The following is a 6,594-nucleotide window of genomic DNA, read 5'->3' as shown; positions in this document are numbered from 1 at the left end:
ATTAAAATAATAATAATAATAATAATAATAATAATAAATGGAATTGAATAAATAATTATTTTTTAACAAAAGGAAATGACAGAAATTGGATAGATATGCATAGCCACTGTCACAGAAAGGAAGACCCTCTTCCCTCCCCGAAAATCTAAAGCTCTTCTAGACTCCAGGTCTGGCAAGAAGGCCCAAAGTACATGTTCTTATTTAGTGAATTTTTTTGAAAGCTTCTTAGATTTTCCACATTTTAAAGTCATACTAGATTCTTGGACCTTGGGAAAAAAACTTCTTTGCCCCAATTCCAGGGACAGGTTTTTACCTTGAGGTTTATTATGTGCCATGGGGTCCATGACTAGAATTCAGAGGCTCTGAGAAGAGAGAAAACTTGAAGAGACAAAACTGTCTTTATTTTTCCTGTCCTCTGAGAGAAGATTAGCACTTCCTTCAAATGTACATGTTGACAAAACAAACAAACAAACAAAACAAACCAGTGGCACCTGAGACTTCGTTAACAATAAAAATCACATGACATTTCACATGGCATTACAGCAGTTGTAGGTATCTTGAAATGTCATTAACACTCAGCACTTTGAAATATTAGACCTGCAACTATGTTATTTAATTATTGATGAAGAACATATATTTCTATATTACAAGTATCTTCAAATAGTTTGATAACTGTCCTTCAGTACAATTAGTTTCCTTTCTTCTCTTATGTATTTTAATTTACACCTCTGAAAAGACTATCTGCAAATTGCTAAAGGAGTTCACAACACAAGAAAAACAACTTTATCTGAGAAAACGAAATCTGTAAGAGTGGCCGTTTCTCCCACATCAACGGTAATAGACCGGGTTCTTCACGTACAGGGTCCCTATATCTTGCAGCGATGAAGTGAACATTATTATCTCCCTCTTGTACATGAGGAAGAACAAAATGATTCCACTACAAATGGGCGATAACTATGCAAAGCAAACAAAAACAACACAGTTCAGAGGCTCAGAGAGGTGTCTAGTATCAACCACTCCACACAATACGATATGTCAAGTATTATAACAGAAACGGACAAGATGAGGGTAACTAAATGCCTGATTGTTCCCTGCTGTATCCTCCATGCCTGCTGCTTTCTAGAAGTTCAGTAAAGGTTGTTGAATGACTAGATGAAAAGAGATCAAGAAGCCCTGCTAGGAATGGGATACTTTTTCCTTACTTTCAAAGAAAAAGTAATGATTGAGAAGAGATTCAGAGAAGGCTAAACTGATTATGTTTAGACCAATCTAAACCAATCATGATGCTCCATCCCCTGGGGCAATATCAGAAAGAGCTTGTCACCTGGCCTGGCCCATGAGATACGAGGCAAATTCATCCAGGGCTGGCTCTGTCTCTTGATGCTGGTGTGGGAGCCAATGCAACTTGGAGCCACTACAGCCATCTTGTCCCCATGAGGATGTCAGAGCAGAAAGTGTGCAGGTCACATGGTCCCTGTGATGCTACAATTTCAGCTCAGTAGTCCTGCAGTTTTCTACCTCTGGACTTTTGTTAAAGAGATAAAAAGTTAATTCTACTTAAGCTCTATCCTGGTGAGTTTTCTGTACCTTGCAGTTAAAGGCATCCTAAGTGATAGAGGGAGGGCCAGAGCTTTCAGGTCACTCTCAGGAGATTATGGCTTATCACTCCAGGTGATGGAAGACTGGGTTGGTAGACTGGAGAATTAAATAATCAGAAGAAGGGACTGAAGTGGTGTGGGTTTTGAATCTGAAAAATTACTTTGGAGGCAACATGAGGATGAAGCAGAGCAAAATGGTAAATAAATAAAACGTTGTTAAGAAAAGATACAATAGAGACCTAAGATGGATACTGAGCTTGAGTTGTGAAATATTACTTTCCTTGACCAAAAAAATGAAGATTTTCTACTGAAACTTCTTCCTCCAGATTCATTTCTAGTGGCTTCTACACACTACCTGTCTAGACAGGTCCAAGTGAACAGAATCAAGACATCTGAATATGATTAGGGACAGAATATTCCTCTATTCCCACTGAATCTGATGCACAAAGAGTGAAAACAGAACAGAAGAGAGATTGCAGATTACCTCCTTCTGCACACTTCTGAACGCACCATTGAACTTCAAGACTTAGGGAGAAACACATCATCCATCAGGTGACTAGTAATCACTGCAGGGTCACAAGAAATATGAGAAAGCACGAAAATACCTCTCCCCTAAGGGAAAAGAATAACTTCTTTTCATCCTCAGATGAAAAGACAGTACAATGAAACTCATGGAAATGTCAGATAAAAAATTTAGGATATTCATAGTGACAAAGCTAACAGAGATGGAAGAGAAGAAAGACAATGAACTGAGGAAGAGGCAGGAGAAAGGAGCCGATGAGTTCTAGGAGGTGAGGAAATTCTTGCAAGATCTAAAAGAAGAAATACACACTATAAGAAAGAATCAAATGGACCTATTAGAGATGAAGGCTATAATACGGGAAATCAAAATCTCCTTTGGAAGTATTAAAAGTAGACTAGATTGTACTGAAAATCAAATCTCGGATGTAAAAGATAGAATCACTGGCCTAGAAAAATCCACCATGAAGAAAGAGAAAATTGCCAATAAAAAGAAAAAAGAATAATAAACGAGAAATACTAGATACCATCAAATGTCCAAACATCAGGATGATTGCTATCCCAGAAGGCAAAGAGACTCATAAAGACATTGATAATCTAGTCCATGAAATCCTGCAAGAAAACTTTCTAAACCTAAAGAGGCATTCAAAGATCCAGTCCCACGAAATAAAAAGGACCCCAAATAGAATCATCCCAAGAAGATCTTCTCCAAGACACATTATAGCCAGATTGACCAAAACCACAAACAAAAACAAGATACTAAGATTGACAAGAGAGAAATGTCAAGTTACCTACAAAGGATATCCCATCAGGCTAACAGTGGACCTCTCATCAGAAACAATGCGAGCGAGGGAAGAATGGGAAAATATATTCAGACTGTTAAGGGAAAAGCCATTTCAACCAAGAATACTGTACCCAGCAAGATTATCCTTCATTTGGGAAGAAAAGACAAGAACATTCTCAGATAAACAAAACCTGAAAGAATTTACCACCACCAGACTAGATCTCCAAGAAGTTCTGAGGGAAGTGCTATACCAGGAAAATTAAATATAGACACACAGAAATAAGAGTTCAAAAACTAAGAAAATGGCCAACTTAATTGTAGAGACAAGTCTAGAGTTGAATATTATATCCCAGAATTTAATCAGGAAGATTGAACCACAACAGAAGATAGATTAAGTACATGAGACTGAACTGGTGATACAGAATTTTATGACTTTTGACTAAAATGTTGCTGATTTTCTTCTAGACCTTATTTTCTGGTTTTAAGGATTTTTGTCCTGTCTTGAGCTGCCAATAGGTTCATGTACCTACTATTTGGATAGAATCTTAACCTATTTCCTGACTTTAAGTTTTAAGCAAAGTTCCCTAGCATTTCTTTGATTTATTAAAGCTAAAACTACTTTCCTTGAAATTAAAAAGCACATTAAAAATACCTACTTTAGGGACCAGTAGTTAGTGTAATGGCTATGTCACTGGACTCCCACGTAGTTGACCGCGGTTTGTGTCCCGGACCCGGTGGCTTAAAACTCACACCAGGCACATGTGTGTGCATGCCCAAGATCCCGAGAGGAGAACAGAGGAGAAGGAATTGTGGCGTGGCCATCCCCCCTGAGGGGTGATTTCTCGCTTTCTATCTCTCTGTCTGTTTCTGTCTGTCCGGCGAGTGCATGCGCCCTACAGCAAAAACCTCTCAAAAAAAAAAAAAGAGAAAAAAGTAAAAAAAGTATTATATTAATACGTAATAATTGTACATATTTTGGGGGCACAATGTGATGTTTAGTACAAGAGTACAATGTGTAATCAGGATAATTAGTATACATATCATCTCAATCATTTGTTACTGCTTTCCATTTGTAATCTTCAAAATGCTCTTAAAAAAAGAAAGACAGAGAGAAAAGATTCAATAGGGCTGGCCTCATGGTTAAAGAAACCAGATCCCAAAGGCCCATCACAAGGTTCAAATCCTGGAGCCAGTGGCTTGAAAAGTGAGTGTCCCAAATCCTGAAAGGATAGAGAAGTGGAGGAGAAGGGATTACAGTGTGACCACATCCCACTGGGATGCTTTCTCCTCTCGCTTTCTCTGTCAGTCTCTCTCTGGTGAGCCAACATGCTCTCTAAAATTTTTTTTAAAAAAGAGCAAATAAGGCAAATACAATAAATGAGCAAATGGGGATGGAGTCTTACCCTGCTCTAAGCTTGATGAGAAAAAGAAATGGAGATTAAAATTGGAGATTTATTGTAAAACTCTACTTCAGGGACACCTTGAGTCACTCCAGTCTCACCGACCTCCCAGAAGAGCTGAGGAAGAGCCCATCATGGTGGTGCTGAGGCCCTGTGAGCCCCAGTGTAGCCGTGAGCACCCTCAAAGAGCACCCCCGCTTTCCTCAGCGCTATCTTGGAACCAGGAATCTTCCCTTCCAGCCAATATGATTCTTTGAAAATTGATGAGCTTTCGGATTTAAGAGATTACTCTCAATGAATCAGAATGGTCCATTTTTTTCTACTCAGCATTTTTTGCTGTAAGATATGAATTCATATCACCATGTTGTTCAATAGATCTCTTGAATTTATTCGTCCTGTCTAGCTGAAACCCTGTTTCTCCTAGATAAAAGAAAGCTTGCTGGTGGATCTGTGTTGCAATTATCTCAAGGATTTGGGGAAGATGGTTCTGAGCACAGAGTCCTGTCCTGGGGACAGAGATGATGTTTGTGGGAACAGAGAAGGAGGCTGGGAGCCAGGAGGCTCCCTCCCCACCCCAGTTTCTGCTGCTTTATAACAGGGGTGCTCTCTCAGACCTCAGCCCCTCTCAGTGCTTCAGTGCCTGTCTGTGAAGTGGTGGCATTGAACCCCACATTTTCGGGAGATCCTGCCTAGTCCCTGCCCCCTGGAGCCTCACAACCTTCCGCAGAGCTGCATCTAGCACATGCACTGGTCCTTCAGAGGGAGAGGATGGGATTCTTCAGAATGCGAGGTGTTTTGGGGGCTGAAAGGTGACACAGCAGTAAAACGTGGTGCTCTGCAAGGCTGACCCACATGGAAGGGATCCAGGTTCAAGTCTGAAGACCTCCCTGGCTATGCCGAGTGCTCAGATGCCTAGGATCCATGTTGGGCTGAGGCTGCTGGTGGATCACGGTGTTGAGACCCTGTTGAGGGTGCCTCTCTCTCTCTGCCTCTCTGTCTCTCTGTGGAATAGATACACTTAGAAAAGGTGTTATTAAATCTCAGGTTTGGTGTACACACACACACACACATCACGAAGTGGTGGGAGCACTGATCATGTTCATGGTGGTTACGAGAAGGGGAAATTTTGGTGCAGTGTTGGGGTGAGTGGAAACTCCCTAGAGGGGCGAGTTAAGTACATCACTGGACGGTGACAGGCTTGGCCTCGGAGGTCTTACCAGCTGTTGATGGGCTGAAGTGCATCCCCCCAAATTCAGCTATTGAAGTCCTAACCCCAGTACTTCAGAACGTGACTGGACTTGGGCTCAGAGTCTTTAAAGAGGTGAGTAAGTAAAATGAGGCCATTAGTGGACCCTAATTGAATATGACTCCCATCCTTACACAAAGGGGAAATTTGGACACAGACATGTACAGAGGGAAGACCACATGAAGATACCAGGAGAAGACACCATCTATGAGTTAGAGAGGGAGCCCTGACCGGATCCGTCCCTCATGGCCCTCAGAAGGAACCAGCTCCACCAACACGGACACCTTGATTTTGAGAACCCTCCAGCACTGCGGGATGGTACATTTCTGTTGCCAAGCCACTGGCCTGTGGTACTTTGTGCTGGTAGCCTGAACGAACGAATACACCAGCCAACATGAAAAACGTACAGAAAGTAACTCAGAGAGGCCGAATGTAGTGCGAGACCAGCCTGCCTTGAGGAAGGGAGAAGGGAGAAGGGCTGGAATTTCACTCCATTGCTCCTTCCCATGTGCCAGGCAGGTGCGGGGCACACAGTCCCACCACAGGCTCCTTGAATGCCGCTTTCAGATGAAAAACCAGAGGCTCTGAAAAGTACCTGGAAGCCCAAGGTCATGCACCCAGGCATCCCTTTGCCTGCTGCTCACCTCCATTTCATTGATCACCACCGTTGTTGCTATTTTGCTTGGGTGGGTAGTGCCCACTTGGGGAGTATCCAAGGGTGCCCACTTTGCTGCCCTTCCCATCATCCACGGACGCTTACTGAGCTGTGTGTTTGAGGCGCTGTGGTATTCTGCTCAGATCCCTTCTCCAGGGTCTATGCACCTATCTGTCCTCTAGCTGCTGAGGTCACCAGCCGCTCATAGTTATGCTACAGCCATCCACCGGGCCCTGCCCTGGGTGGTAGGCACTGGTTCACCTAAGGTCACACCCCACTGCAGGGGTTGGGCTGGGATACAAAGGGCAACTCTGAAGGGCTGTCCAGCTCCTGAGCTCTCTGAAGCTTCCATCGCAGCTGCTCTGTGGGTCAGCTTCGTTGTGTCCATCCCG

Source organism: Tupaia chinensis, unplaced genomic scaffold (genome assembly GCF_000334495.1).
Source record: "Tupaia chinensis unplaced genomic scaffold, TupChi_1.0 Scaffold145741_1, whole genome shotgun sequence".
Lineage (NCBI taxonomy): Eukaryota > Metazoa > Chordata > Mammalia > Scandentia > Tupaiidae > Tupaia > Tupaia belangeri.
The sequence above is the reverse complement of the archived record's forward strand: the minus strand, read 5'-3'. Positions refer to the sequence as shown.